General features: G+C 46.2%; 3 long non-coding RNA genes across 4 annotated transcripts; 1 reads left to right on the plus strand and 2 right to left on the minus strand.

Annotated features, from left to right (window-relative positions):
• Positions 1-2679: 2679 nt before the first annotated feature.
• LOC129637526 (uncharacterized) lies at positions 2680-6251 on the minus strand. The gene is made up of 3 exons (XR_008707509.1): positions 6139-6251; positions 5270-5346; positions 2680-2947 (listed from the first exon to the last, which is right to left on the minus strand). It is a non-coding gene; the product is annotated as an uncharacterized LOC129637526 (long non-coding RNA).
• A 125-nt stretch (positions 6252-6376) lies between these two features.
• LOC129637525 (uncharacterized) lies at positions 6377-8924 on the plus strand. Of its 2 annotated transcripts, none has more exons than XR_008707507.1 (2): positions 6377-6716; positions 7731-8924. It is a non-coding gene; the product is annotated as an uncharacterized LOC129637525 (long non-coding RNA). The 2 variants fall into 2 exon arrangements; XR_008707508.1 differs by having other exon boundaries at positions 7755-8924.
• Positions 8925-16957: 8033 nt separating this feature from the next.
• On the minus strand, positions 16958-19853 carry LOC129637527 (uncharacterized). Its single transcript, XR_008707510.1, has 3 exons — positions 19757-19853; positions 18937-19201; positions 16958-17080 (listed from the first exon to the last, which is right to left on the minus strand). It is a non-coding gene; the product is annotated as an uncharacterized LOC129637527 (long non-coding RNA).
• Positions 19854-22119: the final 2266 nt, after the last annotated feature.

Here is a 22119-nt window from a genome sequence, read left to right on the forward strand (position 1 = left end):
AATATTATGAACCACAGTTCACTTACTAACTGGAGAGTCTGCTCGCCTCAATAACTTCCTAGCAGGAGGGAAATGCTTTACTGAAATAGACCCAAGAAGACATACAAAATCAGAAAATTTTATTTGCATGAAAAAAATTACATCTGAAATTAAAAGCCTCCCCACAATAAAACCAACTGGTTTTGCCAATCAACTCTTCCAAAATTCTAGGGAAGAAAACAGTCATCTCACAGGAATTCTTGCAGTAAACAAGGAACACTCTCCAACCTTGTTTTATAAGACTAGCATAACCTTGATACTAAATCCAACCAGGAAGAAGTACAAGAAAGTAAAATTACAGACTCTGAGTATAGATGAAATAATCCTAAATAAAACACTAAGAAATAAAGTCCAACTGAAGGAGAATACATTGAGATCAGGTTGGGGTCGTTTTAGAATCACAAAATTTTTTAAAAGTTAAATCACATAAAAGAAAAATAATCACATACAAGAAAAATTACCTGTTTCAAAATCTGCAGAAAATAAACAAGAAAATTTAATGTAATAATTTTAGTGCACGACTAAGAAAAAACTCTTAGTAAACTAACAGAGAAGAATTTACATATTTTGATTAAACTGTCTACAGAAAAGCTAATATCATGTGTGATGGTGAAATACTGAAAGCTTTTCCTCTGATAATGTGAAAGAGACAAGGATACTTATTCTCACTACTTCTGTTCACCAATGTACTGGAGATCCTAGTCCATACAATAAGGCAAGAAAAAGGAAAGGGTTATCACAGTTGCAAAGGGGAAAAAAGAACTTATTTGCAGACATAATTGTGTATACATAAATAAATACAATTAGAATGATTTGAAATATATGGATTTACCAAGTGAATATAGAAAAGTAAATTCTGTATCTATTAGGAATTTATAATGGCACTGAAAATATCAAGATATCTAATTAAACATTTGTAAGACATACAGCAAACTATAAACTTCTAAGATAAATTAAAGAAGATCTTAAAAAATGGAGAGCTATCTATATTGTGTTCACGGATTATAAGAACAACATAAAGACACACACACACAGAGTTAACCGTGTGAGGTGATGCGTATGTAAGGCAATCATTCCATGACATCTGTGGGCATCAAGTCATCACAATGTAGACTTTAAATACACATAAACTGTATCTGTCAATGACTCCTTAGTGAAGCTGGGGGTCTAAAATCAGGGCCTGGCACCTGGTAGTTGGCAGGTGTGGGAACCCAGGTTCACGTGCAGGCTGTACACACTCTTAATCACAGGTGAGCCCTGAAGCAACCCAGCAACTCTCTATTTTTCTTTTTCTGTTTTGCTCTGTTCCCCTTGCCATTTGTGTTTAACTGATTCCCAGTATCGAGTGAGCAGTGTCAATGCAGCAATAACGTTTCCCCATCTAAGGCAGGAGCATGTAACACCAACAGACTTCCCATCGCCCCGAGATAACTGGGGTGCCCCATCACAACAGAAAGCAAAGAAACACGACAGTCCCCACGAGAGAGCTGCCCCACGGCAGGGGGAACTAGGTCCACCAGACGTCCCAAGGGGACCCCCAGGGGCTTGGAGCCCAGGCTGGGCCCCTCAGCTTGAGGCCACACTTGCCTTTCCACCATTCTGGGGGTCCTGGCAGAAGAAAGCCAGGCCAAGGAAGGGGGAGGGTGTGGCCGGCCCGTGGGACTCAGGGCAGGACTGACTTGGGTCTGTGCTGGGCTCCACGTCCAGTCACCACCCTTGGAGTGTACAAAGCTCTTGGGATCATTGCAGATTTTTGGCAAAAAGCAATGGAGCTGAAGTCACTTAGGATGGTTTTTTTTAAAAAAAATCCTCACTGAGGATTCCCTCAGTGCCAGCCTTGGCTCCTAGTGAGATGCAGACTCCTGGTCATCCATGGCTCTGCCCGCAGCCTGCCATGGCAAGGGGAGGCTACCGGACACTGGGTGCCAAATGGGGTTCTTCCCTCACTTTGAGTGAAGGGCTGCACCCCTCCAGGATGAACCCAGCTCAACCCTCCACCTCTGATGCTGAGGCGCCCATGCCTCCCACGACCGGAGGATCCAGCCTCTCCTGGGGCCTCCGTGTCACCGCACAAGCCTCGTCCATGCGGCCCCAGCAGACAGGGTGAGTCCTGTGCGGAGCCTCCCAGCTCGCTGGCCTCGCTGCCCACATCAGGCCCTTGTATGTCCACTGAATGAGTGGATGAGGGCCCCTCACAATGACGGTGATGGTGACGAGGAGGAGGAAGTGAAGCGGGCTGAGATCCAAGTGTCAGTCCCTGATTCAGCCATCTGTGTGTATGAACTCATTTAACCTCATGACAAGATTGTGTGTTGGGGTTGGGGGGTAGGGGGTGGGTCCTGCCACTGTTCTCACCTTGGAGCCAGCAAGTTCACTCTCGGTGTCCAGGGGTGGCTGCAGCCACTGGCCACAGACTGGACAGCTTTAACACAAATTCATTCCCCGCCCCCCCCCAGTTCTGGAGTCAGAAACCTGTGATCAAGGTGTGGGCAGGGCTGAGCTCCCTCCAGAGGCTCCAGAGGAGGGTCCCTCTGGCCTGGTCCAGTCCTTGGGGGACGCCAGGCCTCCCTGGGCTTCTGGCCACATCACCCCGACCTCTGCGTCCATCTGCACAAACCTTCTCCCCTGGGTGGCTCTGTGCCTCAGATCACCCCCTCTTTTCTTCCAAGGACACCTGTCGTTGGATTTAGGGTCCACATGCATCCCGGGTGATCTGGTGCAGGGGTCAGGAACTTACTTCCATCTGCCGAGACCTTTCATCGGAATAAGGCCACCTCTGGAGGCTGCAGAAGGATGGATGGCTTTCGGAGCCACCACTCAGCCCAACATACTTGTCATGAAGCCACAGGGCAGAGCCTCACTGGGCTTGGTGAAGGGAGCTTCGAGGAAGCAGGGCCCAGTCCTGGGGCTGCCTCAAGAAAACAGTTAGGATCAGGACACTCGGGCACAGAGACCAGATGGGCAGGGCTCGGAGGTGTGCTGGTGGGCGTGGGGCTCACCTGCAGGGAGCCTGGAGCCTGACATGACGGCCCAGGGCTGGGGGACACAGTGCATGATTTGGGAATGGACACATCCCAGCGCGGACGAGGGGAGGCAGGCCCAGGGGCTCAGGCCAGGGGAGCCCAGATCTTCCTGCTGCCCTCAAGGGGCAGGTCAGATGGGCACAGGAGGGAGCCGTGGTTTCAGCGACCTGGGTCGGAGTCCTGGTCTGCTGCTGTGTGGTCTCTGGTGAGTGACTCAGCCTCTCTGAGCCCACCGGAGAAGTGCTCGGTGGTGCCCGGGAAACAACGCATGCATTTTGGAACTGGGAGAAGAATCCTCGTCACTTATTGGTACAGCTCAATCTTTTCTGGAGGCCATAACCAATGTCTTTATGTTTGATGTTCATTTCAAAGTCAAGAAGTTTTTAAAAACATATGTGTGGCAAAGGATTTAATTGGACTTGGAAAGGCTCTTCTTTCTCCTTTATGAGCATGGCCATTTCATTATCATATGAGCAATAATGATATATGACTGAATATTCACATCACCAGTGAGAACTTCCCCAGTGCCAGACTCCAAGTTAAGTACTTTAGGATAACCCAGTGATGTAATGACTTGTTTCCCAGGTGGTTCAGCAGAAAAGAACCCGACAGCCAATGTAGGAGATGCAGGAGACCTGGGTTCAATTCCTGGGTTGGGAAGATCCCCTGGAGGAGGAAATGGCAACCCATTTCAGTATTCTTGCCTGAAAAATTCCACAGAGAGAGGATCTTAGGGGCTACAGGGCTGCAAAGAGTTTGACACGTATGAGCCACTGAACATGCACACGGTCGTGTAAATACTGTTGTTATCTCTGACAAATGGTGAAGCTTCGGTGTTGTTGATTAGTCATCAGATTTTGTCTGATTCTTTGTGACCCCACGGAGTAGACAGTCCATGGAATTCTCTAGGCCAGAATACTGGAGTGGGTGGTGTTTCCCTTCTCCAGGGGATTTTTCTGACTCCCCACATATTGTAAGACTAAACTTGAGAATTCTTGTTTTTCTTTCATTTCAAATAGCCTTTGGGAATCTGAAAGGACAGTGTAGGTACTTTCAAGATGTCTTCTGCAAAACAAAGCCCTTTCGGCAAATGTGGTCATAATACCCAGGTGGGTGTCGCTGTTGTAAGTGTCACATATCAGCCAGAGGCAAATTCTGAGCTCTTCCTCTGGCAGAAACAAATTGACAAAATAAAGCAAGAAAGAGAGCTGGGAAAACAAACCACATCAACAAGTGGAAAAGCGTTCCTCATGAGACAAAGCTAGAGAAAAACCCAACATCCTTGTGGCCCAAAAACCCTCTTAGAAATGAATGTTCCATAAGGAAGAGACGAATCATGTCAAGTTCCAAGGAGAGGCAATGCCCATGGCCAGTGTAGCTTAGAGAACGCCTGACCACTCGATGAAGACACACACCAATGTAAACCCTTTGCAGACAGCAGTGACGGTCATCACCATAATAAGTGTTTAGTCTGGGGACAACCTGCCCTGGGCGCCAATAAGCGAGCAGACCTGGTTCTCTTCCTCTGCCCCCACACCATTCACTCATAATGGCAGCTCAGGTGCTTTCGTGCCCTGCCTGCCTGTCTGGCTCATCCATGAGCTTTGACCACCTCCAGGGAAGGACTCCACCTTCTCTTCTCTATGTGCCATGAATCTGCACACAGTGGGCCTTCAGAACCTCAGGAGACTCACCCCACCCCCACTACAGCCAGACCCTCCCCAGGCATTAAAACAGCTGTGGAATCACTTTGGCCCAAGTCCTACTTACGGATCCTTGGAGCCCACTACAGCCTCTACGGCATGATTAATCAGGCCCTTTATACACAGATTCCTGCCTGTCAGATCTGAGCTTTGGATTCATGGTCAGCTCTGTCCCTCCCGTGGCAGCCAGGTGGGTCGCAATGCAGACAAAGGAGCTCAGGAGCTGAGTGTCAAGGGAAGCATTGAAAGGACAGTGATGGATGCAGTCTGTTGCAAACTGAAGGAGGGTCCCTGCATGCCTCAGAAACGGCCTCTGGTGTGCAGGTGTCGAGAAGGGCCCCCACGGTGCAAAGGAAAGAGGGGTACTTGGGGGCAAAGGCTCTTGGCCTCTCCGGTAGCAGCTCCAGGTGGTAGCTCGTGAACAGTGGACAGCCAATGTGGTCACATGAGCGTGACGCTTATTCCCTCACAAAGAAAGAGAAAGGGGGCAGGGTGTGGGAGTACCTGGAGGATGTGGTGGGTTGGATGGAGGGACGTATCCTTCCTCTCTCCAGTGAAAATCGCTTTTTTGAGTCTCAGAGCTGCGAGAAGGCAGTTACCAAGTCAGGTCCCCACAGTATCCGGTGTGGGCTGGGTGTCTTAGCCCCCGTCACATGGACAAGCCACCGTATGGCTTCCCTGAGTTCTAACAGCAGGATCGGGGGGTTTTGTCTAGGTACACACTTCCTTGCTCTAGCTGTGTTACCCCCTTCTCTGAGCCCCAGTTTTGTCCTCTAGAAAAAGGACATCGATTGCTACCTTAGCAGGTTGCTACCTTAATCCCATGAAGACTAATATGGTTGATACTACAATGAATAGCTGGCCTTAAGAGATACTGGGCTTCCCTGATAGCTCAGCTGGTAAAGGATTCTCCTGCCATGCATGAGACCCCGGTTTGATTCCTGGGTCGGGAATGCTGATCCGCTACACAAGGGACAGACTACCCACTGCAGTATTCTTGGGCTTCTCTTGTGGCTCAGCTGGTAAAGAATCTGCCTGCAATGCGGGAAACCTGGGTTCAATCCCTGGACTGGGAAGATCCCCTGGAGAAGGGAAAGGCTACCCACTCCAGTATTCTGGCCTGCAGAATTCCATGGACTGTATAGCCCACAGGGTCGCCAAGAGGTGGACACGACTGAGGGACTTTCACTTCACTTTCAAGAGATATGACCTGAATCCGGATTAAACTGGAGTCTCCCAGTGTCATCTGGCATTTCTTCCCTGAAGCCAGCCAAAACCCACACAGGTGCATTTCCAGGGTCTTCACGTAGCCAGCTGGACAGAAAACCCAGCGTAGTCCAAACAAGCTGACAGTCAAGCAGGAGAGGACTCACGGGCAGACGGCTTCCCTCCGGTCTCAGGTGGAGCCCCGGGACCACAGCAGGAACCGGCGCTCTCAACCCCTGGGCTCAGCAGCGCCCTCCTTCTCAGGCCAGCGGCTCTGCCCTAACGGGCGCAAGAAGGTCACCAACTGCCCCAGGTGAACTCACACCCCCTCCCACTGCTGCAGCCTGACCTCACAGGCCCCCACCCCTTCCGGCAGAGCCAGCCCTCCTCTTCCTTTGAATCCAGCTTGAGGCCTGGTCCTGGGTCCCGATTGGTCAGTGCCAATCATGGTGCCCAGGGATGGAGCACACTGATTGGCCAGGTCCAGGTCATGTGACCATACTCGCCAAGACACGTGTGAGCTGCTCACGCTCTGTCAGGGATGGAGAGAGTGCAATGCCCCCAGAGCAGGGCTGAGAGTCCGGTCACTCTGTCCGTGTGTTCAGTGTCCTGGGACATGCCTGAACATCATCTCTACACACCACTTTGTCTCCTCTGCAGACCAAATATTCATGACACACCTTTTCCCTTCCCAAGCGCTGTTTCACGCACTGACATTCAAGGGAGCAAGACCTCCTTTTGGAAGGTAGGTTTGGAGATCCTCTCTTAAACTCTGGGCTTGTTCCTTGTATCGTGTTAGAATAGTTTATTCAGTCTAAAAACCCTCACTGAGCACCACGACATGCTGCTTTGCCTATTCAGGATTCTTAGCTGTTCTGAGTAGAGGGCATGGCCTAGGGGCCTCCCAAAGGGAATGAATTTTGTCCAAGGAAGTACCTGAGAGGCTGAATCACTGAATCACTTTGCTGTAAACCTTAAACAAATTGTAAATCAACAATACCTCAATTTAAAGAAAAGATATTCCCTCATCAAAAATGGTTCGAAATTTTGTCAAGTTTTTCCTTCAATTGTTGGTTTTTACTATGTGTCTAATTGATTTGGTGCTGTCTTTTGAGGTAGGGATCCAACTTACTTTCCCACATGGACACCAAATTGTCCCAATGGGACGATTCCTTTGTCCTTTCTCCTGGAAATATCCTTTCTGCGTTTACACATTAAGAAGCTTCTTTTAAAAATGCCAAGTATCAAGAACTTCAGATCTTTGGAAATTTGTACAGCACCCCAGAAGCATGTTTCCGTTTCTGTCTTCTCTTCACACTTCACCATTGCCTGTTTCTAGTATACACAAGTACCCTCAGAGGGTTCTCTGTAGTGAACCATGTATGTTTCTGTGAGGACAGAGGATGTGAGCAGAGAGGAGGGACTGGGTGACCCTAGTGACCATGTAACCATGCTCAGCAACCCCAATATTAAGTCTGGCTGAGACTTCCTAAGGCAAGGTCTGTGTTTCTCCCTCTTGCTGTCTGGATATGCAAAATGATGTTGGTGGATTGGGACTTGGGTCCCTGGGTCCAGCAGTGTAGAGATATACCCATAGCCTGCTTTTCCATTATATTTTCCTCCTGTGGGCTCTGCTGAGCTGGTGTGGAGATATTTCTGCTAAAGGCTTGCGAGGTAGTCAATCCTTCTGCTTCTCATACCCTGCCCTGTCTGTACTTCTGTCATTTTTTTAAATATAGCTAATTTTCAATGTTGTTAGCCCTTGTGTCATTCTGACTCTCAGGCACCTGTGGTTTAATAGACCTCCAAGTCCCAAGAGCTCTTTGCCTGGTGGAGACCTGGAGAACTCAGGGAGCAGCACCACATCACACTGAAGCCCGGACCAGAGAGAAGGTTCTTGCCAGGAAGGCTCCATCCCTGCTGGGGGTGGGGGGGGGGGCGGTTCGGGGTTCACATCTGATTGTACATCCCCCGGGCCTTCGGTGCAGGCCCCACTCTGAGATCTGGAAAGGAGGTGGCTTCCCTCCCTGACACAGAACTAGTATATTTTTTTGTCCTCGTCGTTGTCCAGTCCCATTTGGCTCCCAGGCTCTACACTTGACCCTCACCCACAGGATCAGAAGAGCCCAGTTCTAGAGGAGTTTCATACAAGGAGAGGCTCCCGGAGACACTCCAATGCCCGGGCCTAAATAAGCATTTCCTTGGAGTTTCACAGCCCTGGGAGGAGATACTGGGTTTGTGTCCATTTTACAGTTGAATATGTTGAGCCTCAGATCATTGTGTGATTTGCCCTGGGTCACTCTGCAGGTCAGTGTAAGGTGGGATTTGAATCCAGACTCTATGTCTTGGAGCCTGTGATTGTACAGGTGTTTCTGCTCATCGGTAAAATTTATTTCATGTTGTTTTTTTTTTGATGCATTTGTATATGGTACTGTTCTGTTCTCTCTCTGATGGCTCATATCCTGCTACATTGCTGAGTTTATTAGTTTTAATACTTGTTACTTGGTGGAGTTTTTATGGTTTCATATAAATTCTGTCATAATCGAATAGTGGCAGTGTAACTTCATTTGTTCCAATGGGGATGCTTTTATTTCCTTTTCTTGCCTAGTTATTCTGGGTAGGACACTTCCACTACTATGTTGAACAAGATTGGTGAGAGTGGGCATCCTTGTACTATTCCTGATCTTTTAGGAAAATCTTTCACCTCTTTACCACTGACTTGGATGTTAGCTGTGGGCTTGTCTTATATACCCTTTAGGATGTTCCATGTTTAACCACTGTATTGAGAGATTGTACCAAAATTGATGTTACACTTTGTTGAAAGCTTTTTCTGCAATTATTGAGAAGATCACATGATTTCATTCTTAATTTTGCTCATATTGTGTATCACAGTGATTGATGTGCAAATACTAAATCATGCTTGCAGGCACAGAATAAATTCCATTTGATCATAGTGTATGATTCTTTTTAATGTGTCTTCAATTTGGTTTGCTAATATTCTTTTGAGGATTTTTACATCCGTGTACACCCGGGTCAGGGTTCTCTGGTGGTTCATATGGTAAAGAATCTGCCTGCAATGCGGGAGACCAGGGTTTGACCCCTGGGTCAGGAAGAGCCCCTTGAGAAAGGAATAGCTACACACTCCAATATTCTTGCCAGGAAAATTCTGTGGACAGAGGACCTGGTGGGCTACAGTCCATGGGTCACGAATAACTGGACATGACTGAGTGACTCACACTTACAAGAGTGCTTCTTGACATTCTTAATATCTAAATTTAAGATTTTATCTCAGTCAAAAATTACAGCCTCAGGCAAAAATGTCAAAAGTCCAAGAGTCCTTAGAAGTAAATGAGGATACGGCATAACAGATGAAAGCAAGAAGGACTCCACATAATGTACTTTTCATAAGAATTTTAGGCCTTCAGAGGAATTCTCACTGAACTGAATTAAAATGCAAGCTTTAGTTTAAAATGGAAACCTTTTTTGGTATTATGTTTCTATGTTGAGACTGAAATGTTGTTATTTATGTGTGAGATATTAAGCAATACTGTGTAGCTATTAAAATCATATTTTCAAAACCTTTAATGACATTTATAAGCACTTATAGTGGAAAAATAGCTAGGAATAGACGATGATCCCATATAGCTTTAGACGACAGTACAAAAGTGTTGAATGATAGTTTTCAGATTGTATTTATTAATTTTTAATTGAAGGATAACTGCTTTACATTGTTTGGTTTGTTTTCCTCATACAACAACACGAATAGGCCATAAGTATATTATCCACTCTTTGGTGAGCCTGCCTCCCACTTCCCGCCATCCCACCCTCTAGGTCGTCACAGAGGACAATGCTGGGCTCCCCATGTTATATAGCAACTTCCCACTAGCTAGCTATTTTACATATGGTAGTAGGTGATGTTTCAGTGCTACTCTCTCAATTCATCCCACCCTCTCCTTCTCCAGCTGAGTTCACAAGTCCTTCCTCTACATCTGTGTATCTATTTCTGCCCTTCAAATATTCACCAGTACCATTTTACAAGATTCCATGTGTATGCATTCGTATACTATATTTGTTTTTCTCTTTCTGACTTACTTCACTCTGTATCACAGTTTCTAGGTTCATCTACCTCAGTTAAACTGACTCGTATTGTTCCTTTTTGTGGCTGAGTAATATTCCATTGTGTATATGTTCCACGACTTCTTTATACATTGTTCTCTTGATAGATATTAGGTTGCTTCCATGCCCTGGCTATTTTAAATAGTGCTGCAGTGGACATTGGGGTGCATGTGTCTTTTTAGAGGTATGGTTTTCTCCGGCTATATGGCCAGTAGGGGATTGTTGCATCATATGGTAGCTTTATTCCTACTTTTTAAAGAAACCTACATTCCCTCTCCATAGTGGCTGTATCCATTTACATGTCTACCAACAGTGCAAGAGGGTTCCCTTTCTTCCATGTCCTGTCCAGCATTTATTATTTGTAGAATTGTTGATGATGGCCATTCTGACTGGTGTGAGGTGATACCTCATGTAGTTTTGATTAGCGTTTCATTAGTAATGAGTGATGTGGAGCATCTTCGCCTGTGTTTGGTGGCCTTCTTAATGTCGTCTTTGGATAAATTTGTTCATGTCTTCTGGTCACTTTTCAGTTGGTTGCTTTTTATCTGATATTAGGCTCGATGATCTACTTGTGTACTTTGTAGATAATCCTTTGTCAATTGCTTCATTTACAATTACTTTCTCCTATTCTGAGGGTTGTCCTTTCATCTTGTTTATAGTTTTCTTTGCTGCTTATATACTTTGAAGTTTCTCTAGATGCCATTTATTTTTATTTTTATTTCAGTCATTCTCGGAGGTCTTGCTGTGATAAATGACAAAGAGTGTTCTGCCTATGTTTTCCTCTAAGAATTTTATAGTTTCTGGCCTTACTTTTGGTCTTTAACCCATTGTGAATTATTTTTGTGTATAGTATGAAGAAGCGTTCTAATTTCATTCTTCTACATGTAGTTGTCCAGTTTCCCAGCACCACTTACTGAAGAGGCTCTCTTTTCTGTCCTTTTTCCATTGTACATTCTTGCCTCCCTTGTCAAAGAAAAGATGCCTATAGGGGTGTGGGTTTATCTCTCAGCTTTGTGTCTTGTTCCATTGCCCTCTGTTTCTGCTTTTGTGCCTGTACCATAGTGTCTTGATAGTATAGTCTGAAGTCAGAAGGTTGATTCCTCCAGTTCCACCTTTCTTTCCAAGATTGCTTTGGCCCTTCTGGGTCTTTTTTCCCCCCATGTAAATTGTAAAATTGTTCGTCCTAGTTCTTTAAAAAAAAAAAAGTCATTGGTTGTTTGATAGGGATGAATTGAATCTTCAGATTGCTTTGGGTAGTATAGTCATTTTCACAACATTGATTTCTTTCAAGTCAAGAACAAGGCATATCTTTCTATCTGTTTGTTTCAACTTGGCTATCTTTCATCATACAGCCTGTCTTTCTGCATACATGTGTTTTGTCTGTTTAGGTAACTTTAATCCTAGCTATTGGGGAAGAAAAATGGAAACCCACTCCAGTACTCTTGCCTGGAAAATCCCATGTACAAGGAGCCTGATAGGCTACAGTCCATGAGGTCCCGAAGAGTCGGACACGACTGAGCGACTTCACTTTCACATTTCACTTTGATGCATTGGAGAAGGAAATAGCAACCCACTCCAGTGTTCTTGCCTGGAGAATCCCAGGGATGGGGGAGCCTGGTGGGCTCCCATCTATGGGGTCGCACAGAGTCGGACGTGACTGACGTGACTTAGCAGCAGCAGCATTCCTAGCTATGCTATTCTTCTTGTTGCAGTGGGGAATGGCACTTTTTTCTTAGTTTCTCTTTCTGATTTTTCTTGTTGTGCTGTAAGTCTGCAAAGGATTTCTGTGTATTAATTTTGTATCCTGGGCTTTACTAAATTCATTGATTAGCTCTAGTAATTTTCTGGTTCTACCTATAGGGTCTTCTATGAATAGAAACAGGTCATCTGCAATCAATGACAGATGGACTTCTTCTTTTCCAATATGCGTTCTTTCTCGTTTTCTTCTCTGATTGCTGTGTCTATGACTTTAAAAACTCTATTGATTAATAGAAATAGAGTGGGCACCATGATCTTGATGCTGATCTTAGAGGAAATGCTTACATTTTGACACCATTGAGAATAATGTTTGCTGAGAGATTTTCCTATATGACCTTTCTTATGTTGAGGTAGGTATCTTCCATGCCCATTTATGGAGTGCTTTTTAAACTGGTATTTAGTTTTGTCAAAACCTTTCTCTGCATCGATCAAGATTATCGTATGCTTTTTATCTTTCAGTTTGTCAATATAGTGTATCACATTGATTGATTTGCAGATAGCGAAGAATCTTTGAATCCCTGGGATAAACCCCACTTGAACTTGGTGTATGATCCTTTTCATGTGTTTTTGTTTGGTTTTTGCTACAATTTTCCCCAGGATTTTTGTGTTGATGTTCATCAGTGATGTTAGCCTGTAACTTTCTTTTCTGTGTGGCATTTCTGCTTCCTTTTGGTTCATGGTGATGGTGGCCTCGCAGAATGAGTTGGGAATGCTCCTCCCTCCACATTTTTCTGGAACAGTTTGACCAGCATAGGTATTATCACATCTCTACCATTTGAGAGCATTCATCTGTGAAGTCCCAGGCATTTCTTTGTTGGAGACTTTTGATCCCAGTTAGTAGTGCTTGTGATTGATCTGTTCATAGTTAGAGCTTGTGACTGGTGTTGGTGCTTGACTTATTCATATTTTCTCTTTCTTCCTGGTTCAGTCTTAGAAGATTGTACTTTTCTAAGAATTTGTCCATTTGTTCCAGGTTATCCATTTTATTGTCATGCAGTTGTTTCTAATTGTCTCTTATGATCCTTTCTCTTTCTGTGTTGTCTGTTGAAACGTCTCCTTTTTCATTTCGAGTTCATTTGAGTGGGCTGCCTTCTATGGGGTCACATAGAGTTGGACACGACTGAAGCGACTTAGCAGCAGCAGCAGCATATAAGGCTCAGCGACCCCGAGCTTTCCCAGATGTGGGATTTTTAGTGCTAAAACCAGGACAGCCCCGGGCAAACCAGGATCCTGGTCACCCTAGTTCTGTGTATCGTCTTCCTCAATCCTGAATGCTCCCCCTTGTCTGTCCCACCCCGTGTTTACTATCCAATACTCCTCATCCTCCGTTTCTGCTTGCACATCACTTCTGCTGCCCCCAGGGAGTGGTTTATTCGTCCTGTCTAGGAGCTCTGGGGCTTCCCAGGAGGCACTGATCAGAAAGTGAAAGTGTTAGTCACTCAGTCATGTCCTGACTCTTTTGCGACCCCATGGACTGCAGCCCGCCAGGCTCCTCTGTCCATGGAAATCCCAGGCGAGAATACTGGTACCTATGACCTCCTCCAGGAGATCTTCCTGACCTGAGGATAGAACCCAGGTCTCCCGCATTGCAGGTGAAATCTTTACCATCTGAGTCACCAGGGGTGCTAGTGGAAAAGAACCCGCTGCCAGTTCAGGAGACCCAAGAGATGTGGGTTCGGTCCCTGGGTCTGGAGAAGGAAATGGCAACCCACTCCAGTATTCTTGTCTGGAGAATCCCATCCATAGAGGAGCCTGGCGGGCTACAGTCCAAGGGGTCTCAAAGAGCCAAACATGACCGAGTGACTTAGCACAAATGCTCAGGCTCTCCTGGCAGTGACCACTGTGTTCTAACAGCTTCTCTGTCTCTCTTCAAGTTATAAACTCATTAAAGACTGAGGCAGTTTTTTTTTTTTCCTTCTACCTATAATCTCAGAGCCTAGCAGAGATTCTGGTGCACAGTAGGTGTGCAATGAAGTTTTATTGATTTAATGACTATCAGTATCAACATATCAAGTGTCATCTATTTCATATCACTACGTGGGATGTTATGGACTGAATGTTTGGGTCCCCTCCAAAACTCATATGTTGAAGTCTTAACCCCCAGAGCAGCTGTATTTGGACGTGGAGCCTTTAGGGAAATGCATGAGTGTGTGCTAAGTCGCTCAGTCGTCTCCAACTCTCTGCGACCACATGGACTGTAGCCTGCCATGCTCCTCTGTCCATGGGATTTTCCAGACAAGGATACTGGAGTGGGTTGCCATTTCCTCCTCCAGGGGATCTTCCTGACTCAGGGATCAAGCCTGTGTCCCAATGCAGGGGGCCTGGGTTTGATCCCTGGTCAGCAAACTAGATTGTACCTGCCGCAACTAAGCCCTGGTGTGATTAAATAAATTTTTTTTAAAATTCAAGTAACACTAAATTCAACACTATACTTTAAAAACAGCATGTGCAGATTGAGCCTATTCCTGTTACAGTCACTCTATCTATGCAGCTCTCTATCCATCCTTCTATCTGTATTTGTTATAACGGTGTTCACCAACTGTGGATATTTATAGTATTTCTGTGATCATAAAGTCAGGATGATTTGAACTTAGGTAAAAAAAAAAAGAAGTGGAGAAGGAAATGGCAACCCACCCAGTGTTTTTACCTGGAGAATCCCAGGGACGGGGGAGCCTGGTGGGCTACCGTCTATGGGGTCGCCCAGTCGGACACAACTGAAGCGACTTAGCAGCAGCAGCAGCAAGGAAAAAAAAAAAAAAAAAAGGAGAGACACCAAGAGACGGCTCTTTCTCTCCCTCCCTCCATCCCCCTCACTTTTTCCCCCTGCAGAGTCACCTAGGAAAGACCGTGTGAGCACACACTGAAAAGGAGCTCCCAAAGGGAGCTCTCAGCAGACGTCCACCCTGTCAACACTGGGTCTCAGGCTTCCAGCCTCCAGAGTGGTGAGAAAACAAATTTCTGTAGTCAAAGCCACCAGCCTATGGTATTTTGTTATGGTGCACCCAGCGCGATAACACAGGGGTCGTACCCAGTTCATATAACCATGCTGTGACGATTGATGGGTGTGGTCATACAGACACCCTCCTGAGTCAGAGAGCTGCTTTCTATTCCAAAACCGTTCCAATAATACTTCCCATCCCGCTTTAAAAACATAAGTGTTCAACATGACAAGATTGACAAACCTATTTTTCTATCATTCGGCTTTACTTCTGCAAACAAGTATCTTAGAATAGTAACTTCTGGGACTGGAAATGGTTACATGAATACGTGGTTCAGTTTCAAATGGATGACTAATATTTTTTGCAGCTAAGTAGCATTTTCTGTTTTCCAATGATACTTTAAAGCCCATTTATGTTACTGAGTATGCATAATTAATTCCTCCTTTGGAAATGTCTTTGTTTTCTCCACTGAGCTGGTGATTCTTCCTCGTCCCACTCAAATCCTACCACTCCCCTCCCACCCCTGGCCACACTTGTCATCCCGTTCCCTGCCTCAAAGCCTGACATCTACAAGCTGCAGCCCCCAGGCTTTGCTGTTCTCAGCGCCTCTTTCTCGGCTCTTGACCAAAGGGAAGCACTTTGAGTAGAAGAAGAGTGTGAAGAGAGGAGTGTGAAGGGCGGGGAGAGAGAGGGGTGGGTCTTCCCCCTCCCTCCCTCCCTGCCAGAGCCTGGTCTCCACCATGGGTGCCTTCCTCTGTCATATAGCACCCACGCTGGGCGGCCCCTCTCCTATGACCACAGCTCTGGATGGGTTCTAGGAATAGCACACCCTTTCTCTTTTGTTTCTCCAGGCCCAAGGATGATGGAAGCTTCTGCTGTTAATAGTTCCCAGTGGCTTCTCCATTCATCTTGATTCTCTTTACCTTGCCCACAGTGTGAGTTAAGGGTTGAGTTGTAACCCCCGCCCCCAATTCCTATGTTGAAGTTCTAACCCCCAAGACCTCAGAAAGTGACTGTCTTAGGAGAGTGTCTTCAAAAAGGTAATTAAAGTTAAACAAAGTCATACAGGTGGACCCTAATCCAATCTGACTTGTGTCCATATAATAAGAGGCCCAGGTGGCACTAGTGGGAAAGAACCCGCTTGCCAATGCAGGAGACATAAGAGATGTGGGTTCGATCCCGGGGTCTGGAAGATCACCTTGGAGGAGGGCATGGCAACCCACTCAAGTGTTCTTGCCTGGAGAATCCCATGGACAGAGGAGCCTGGCGGGCTACAGTCCATGGGGTGCCAAAGAGTCGGACATGACTGAGCAACTTAGCATATACACAGTAAGAGAAGATTAGGACATCGGCGAGCAGAGAAGGAAGACAGTCTGTGGGCAAGGCAGCCGTCTGCAAGCCAAAGAGAGAGGCCTCAAAAGAAACCAACCCTGCCCACATCTTAATCTTGGACTTCCCAGCCTCCAGAAAATAAATGTCTGTTGTTTTTAAGCCACTCATCAATTGTGGTGGTGGCTTAGTCACTCAGTCGTGTCCAACTCTTTGTGACCCTGTGGGCTGTAGCCCACCAGGCTCCTCTGTCCATGGGATTTCCCAGGCAAGAATACTGGAGTGGGTTTCCATTTCCTTCTCCAGGGCATCTTCCTAACCCAGGGATCAAACCCAAGTCTCCTGCATTGCATACTGTTTCTTTACCTCTGAGACATCAGGGAGGCCCACTTATCAATGGCACTTTTGTTACAGCAGCCTAAACGGGCTAAGGTTCTGTTACAGCAGCCCCAGCAAACTATGACACCATGGTCAATCGTCCCATCACTAAACCACTTGTGGAGCCCTGGGGATGTGCTGGTTATATCCTTCTCGGACCTGGTCTCACACAGCCAACCTCACCAAGGACACTTATCATATGTCCCTTTATCCACTCCACGGTGTCTATCATCACATTCCTAAGTTTGTAAATATGTCAACGTTTGTGTTGTGAATGCCTGTTCCTGAAATACTGCAGGACTTACTTTCACAATAAGGTTCCTAAGCTGTTTCTAAGCGAGGAGCCAAGTGACATCCAAGTCTCTGTGTGGAGCATCTTGTCGTTTTTGGAAAACTCTTTTCACATTTTTTACATCAGCTGCTGCTGGAAGGCCTGGGGTGATGACTGAAGTCCAGAGAGATTTTGGAGATGCTGTGTGAGAGTTTTTGTTGCTGCTTCAGTGGCTGGGAGACCCAGTGGCTGGTGAGGAAGCTGAGCAAGGTGAGCTGGAACATGTAGGGAGGCCCTGGGTTCTGCATGTAAGGAGATCTAGGGAGGAAGAAAAGATACCGCTACAGTGAGAGTTGTTAGAACAGCAGGAAAAGCTATCTAATTCAACTTATTGAAGGAATATAAAGGGCTTCCCTAGTGGCTCAGTGGTAAAGGATCCACCTGCCAAGCAGGAGATGTGGGTTTAATTCCTGGGTTGGGAAAATCCCTGGGAGAAAGGAATGGCATTGCACTCCAGTATTCTTGCCCAGAGAATTCCATGGACAGAGAGGCCGGTTGGCCAAAGGCGGACACAACCTAGTTACTGACCAAAGACAAAGTAGTGTAAAACAATTTTATAAAATCATAGGACGGGATGGGATTTATTGAGATGTCCCAGTTTTACCACCTTCCCCCTCATTCACCCCTCAACTATTGAGTCACTCCTAATAAATACATTTCTTTGTCTCCAAAGCACTTTCACACCCATATTTCATTTGAGCCTCAAGGAAACTGTGTGAGGTAGATAGGGAGGTATTAATGTCTCCATTTTACAAATAAATGAAACTGAAGAGCAGGTAGTTGAAATGCCAGCATTCAAGGAGCTAAAAAGTGTTAGAGCTGGGCCTGGAGACTCGTGATCCTCAGACCAGGTGGGTATTGCTAGAGTTCCCATCGTTTACCCTCCCTGCTAATCTGGGCATGCGCACTAAAGACTGATGTCGCACGTGGACATTCCATCCAAAACTCACAGCGAGGAAGGACTTCTCAACATCTGGCCGTGAGCAGAAAAGGCAGAGAAAGGGAGAGAGTGAGAGAAAGACCTCATACGAGCTGAGTTTACAGGGAGCAGGAAGGGGCACACGCACTCTTATCTCAGCCCCGACTGGGCAGAGCAACACAGGAGAGCAAGCAGATGTACAGAGGCTGAGCCTCTCCGAACATTGTCCCCCTCCCGACTCCATATTCAGCTGGCAGGCCCCAGGAGTCAGGTCATCCGTTACCTCCCTCTAATGCTCTGATGGATATGTTTGCAACACACAGGGTTTCCATTAATCTGGGGAAAGTCCTACTTTAGGCTTTCACTGAATCTGAAATTGCTTCAGCCATGACTGCTGTCTCCAGTGAACAGGGTCCCTCTTCTTCCACAGAGATGCGCCACACAGGCTGCTCTCGCCTGCACCCTCCACCTGCCTATCTCTCTCTCTATGTATCTTTAAATTGGAGGATAATTGCCTTACAATGGTGTGGTGCTCTCTGCCGTACATCAATATTAATCAGTCATAATGATATATATGTATGTATCCCCTTACCCTCTTGAGCCTCCCTCGCCCCGCATTCCACCTCTCTAGGTCATCACAGAGCTCCAGGATGGGCTCCCTGTGCTCTATAGCAGGCTCCCACATGTTATGAGCATACATGGGGCTTCCTTGGTGGTTCAAATGGTGAAGAATCTGCCTGCAATGAAGGAGACTCAGGTTTGATCCCTGGATTGGGAAGATCTCCTGGAGATGGGAATGGCAACCCACTCCAGTATTTTTGCCTGGGAAATCCCATGGACAGAGGAGCCTGGCGGGCTGTAGTCCATGGGGTCTCAAAGAGTCAGGCACATCTGAGTGACTCTGAGAGTGAGTAAGTGTATATACATCAATGCTACCTTCTCAATTTGTCCTAGCCTCTCCTTCCCCCACCGTGTCCACAAGTCCATTCCCTACATCTGCATCTCCATTTCTTCTCTGTAAATAGGTTCATCAGTACTGTTTTCCTAGATTCTGTATATATGTGTGGTGCATGCATCCTGAGTCACTTTGGCCGTGACTTTGGTCATATAGACCCGATAGACTGTAGCCTGCCATAATGCATATCATACATGCATTAATATACAATATTTGTTTTGCTCTTTCTGACTTACTCACCTGCTCTCTTTACTCCTTCTCTACATCTATCCATGGAGGCCCACCTTCTCCAAGAAGCTTGAGTGTTTCAACCCTCAGGGATTTTTGTCTCAGCTGCATTCCTGAAGCCATTATCATACAGACCCCCAAACTCAGCACTGAACATATGCTCTTCAGGACTAGTTCTCTGATGAGATGTCAGCCCCTGGAGAATCAAGCTGGAATCCCACATCCTACTGAATCTATGCTCCTGCTAGTAGTTCCATGCATGTTAGCTGTGACTTTTCTGGGAAAGAGTAGGCAAAACTAGGGTTAAACACAGCCAGTCATTGGAATCCAAGAGGAAAGGGGAAAGGAGTGGGAATTAATTGTCTTCCCGTGTTGGAAGTTTTCGCTGTTGTTTCAAGATCCGTGTACAGTCAGCACATTCATGTTGCTCTAGGATTAGCACAAGGTAAAAGAACAAACAGAAGCCTTCCTTTGTGCTATTTTAGGAACAAGGAAAATAAAATAATACCTTCGAAATGGAGGAACAGCCTAGCTTTCTGTCACTCAAGAATGGGCTCATAACACCTCGGCTGCAACCGTTTCAAATGGAATCCTATTACGGTGCAGAGTATATTTATCGGTGTATTTGAGGAACCCTTTCTCCTAAGTCCCCCCGGGGGAGATCCACAGGCCCAGGCAGGCTCCTCTCAAACTCTCCTATTCCACCCTGGCAGGTCCCAGGGACTCCCCCGCCCCACCACCTCTGCTTTTGGTAATTGTCACCACCACCCCAAGCTGTCAAGTGTCTCACCCCTTCCTGAGGGGCTCTGGAAACTGGTCTCTTTATGCCCACCTGTTGGACTGCACCTCACAGGCCTACAAAGCCTGCATTTGCCCAGCTTCAAGACTGACGAAAGCCTGGATTGGGCAACAGAGGGCTTCCCCGGTGGCTCAGCGGTGAAGAATCCACTAGCAATGCAGGAGACACAGGAGACGGGGGTTCGATCCCTGCACCAGGAAGATCCCCTGGAGAAGGGAATGGCAAACCCACTCCAGTGTTCTTGACCAGAGAATCCCATGAACAGAGGGACCTGCCGGGCTACAGCCCATAAAGTTGCAAAGAGTCAGGCCTGACTGAAGTGCCTTAGCATGCACGCATGGATCAGGCAACAGAGACTTCAGTGGTTTGACAGATGGGGAGCTTCTGTGTCTGAAGCGAAGTCCTGGAGCGACCTCCCACGCTGTGCAGCACACACCTTCAGGACTTGGCAGCAGTCTTTGCTCCTGGTGGAGGGGGAGATTGCCAGTTACAGGGGAGTTGATGTCAGATGGGCTCATCGATTACCAGGGAAACCAACAGAAGGGCACACACCTCACCGCCCCTTTGATAAGAACAACCACTAGCTGGCGCCCAAGGCAAGTATGTAGGAAGGCCAGAGTAAGTGTAAATGAAGCAGGCACTGGTCGGGCAAGGGACGGACAGAGAGCAAGGGAACAGCCATCTTGAGTGGGCTAGTCAGCCACCACCCTTCCTGGTTGTCCCTGAAAAAAAGCTCGTAGACCCTCATTTTAAGACTTTAATGCCCATCATGACAGGAGGAAAGACAAAATATGGGGAATTACATGCGTGTGTGTGTGCGTCCAGTGGCTAAGCTGTGTCTGACTCTTTGCAACCCCGTGGATTGTAGCCTGTCAGGCTCCTCTGTCCATGGAACTTTCCAGACAATAATACTGGAGTGGGTTGTCATTTCCTCCTCCAGGGGATCTTTCTGACCCAGGGATCAAACCTGTATCTCCTGCATTGGTAGGTAGCTTTTTTTTACCACTTGAGTCACCTGGGAAGCCTGAGGAAATATACAGACTACAAATCTAACAGCCTTGAGTTTGGTCCACAGCATCTGATGATCTGGTTGAAATAACTGGAAATTTCCTTTATGTCAACATTGGGTGTTGTAAGCAGACAGGGGAGGGGGTCCCTGGAGAAAGATAATCAAGCTTGACCTCATTTTGGTCCAAGACATTTTGTGATCTAAACCTGGCCACAATGCTTGCCCTTAAACAGGTCTCAGTAATTAATGATCTTAAGGGGAGAAAGGACTACAGGCACGAAGGGAAAGCAGTCAAGAAACAATGGGTCTAGGGACTCCCTTGGTGGTCCAGTGGCTAAGACTCCGAGCTCCCAATGCAAAGGGGCTGGGGTTCCATCCCTGGTCAGGGAACTAGATCCTGCATGCCACAACTAAGAGTTTGCACGCCCCAACTAAAGATCCTGCATGCTGTATGATGTGGCCATTGAAAAAGATTGGTCCACATTAAAAAATATATACCTTAAAAATGTTTTTAATAGAGAAATAGAGGTGAGCAAGAAATAATCAACACAGCAACAGGCCTGTTTTTGTTCTTCATTTGTCTTTAGCTCTGGGGTAAAACCATCAGTTGTGGGGGGAAAGGCTAAGCAGAAAATTCTAGCCAGGGCTTTGGAATTTAAGTCCAAGATTATATTTTATATATATATATATATATATATATATATATACCATTCAGCCTCCCAAATAGGTGGCATAAAGTCGGGTTGTGCCGCCACATGTGCACAGAACATAGAATTCCTATGGTTCTTTGTTAGTAGGGACTATGAATTTACATTTCAAAGCATCCATGTCTGAACAAATTGGCTTCTAATGTAGTTTGCTGTAAAAAGCCAAACTATTTAGTACAAAGGGTTATACTCATGCACATACATATAGACTACATATGCACACGTATATATTTTTTAAGAATTTTTTTGATGTGGACCATTTTTAAAGTTGTTTATTGAATTTGTTACAATATTGCTTCGTTTTTTGTTTTGGTTTTTGAGCAGTGAGGCATGTGGAATCTTGGTCCCCCCATCGGGGGTTGAACCTGCAGCCCCTGCATTGGAAGGCACAGTCTTAACCACAGCACCACCAGGGAAGTCCCTTTTGTTTAACTCTTAAGTAAAAACAAGAAGCCATTTGGCCACAGTCTAAATATTCGGGGAAAGAAGTAAGTAGAATTACTCCTGTTGGAAATGCCACATTAATTTATTATGCATAGCATGATCAAACAAGAGGGCCCAAGACAGAACAAGCAGACTATGCTCTTTCCGAGGTAAAAGAGAAATGCAAAGATGCTAAGTCGTGGTCCTTCCTGAGAATTAATTTTGCCCCCAGGATTCTTAGCAATTAGGTCTTTTCA

Source organism: Bubalus kerabau, chromosome 23 (genome assembly GCF_029407905.1).
Source record: "Bubalus kerabau isolate K-KA32 ecotype Philippines breed swamp buffalo chromosome 23, PCC_UOA_SB_1v2, whole genome shotgun sequence".
Classification (NCBI taxonomy): domain Eukaryota; kingdom Metazoa; phylum Chordata; class Mammalia; order Artiodactyla; family Bovidae; genus Bubalus; species Bubalus kerabau.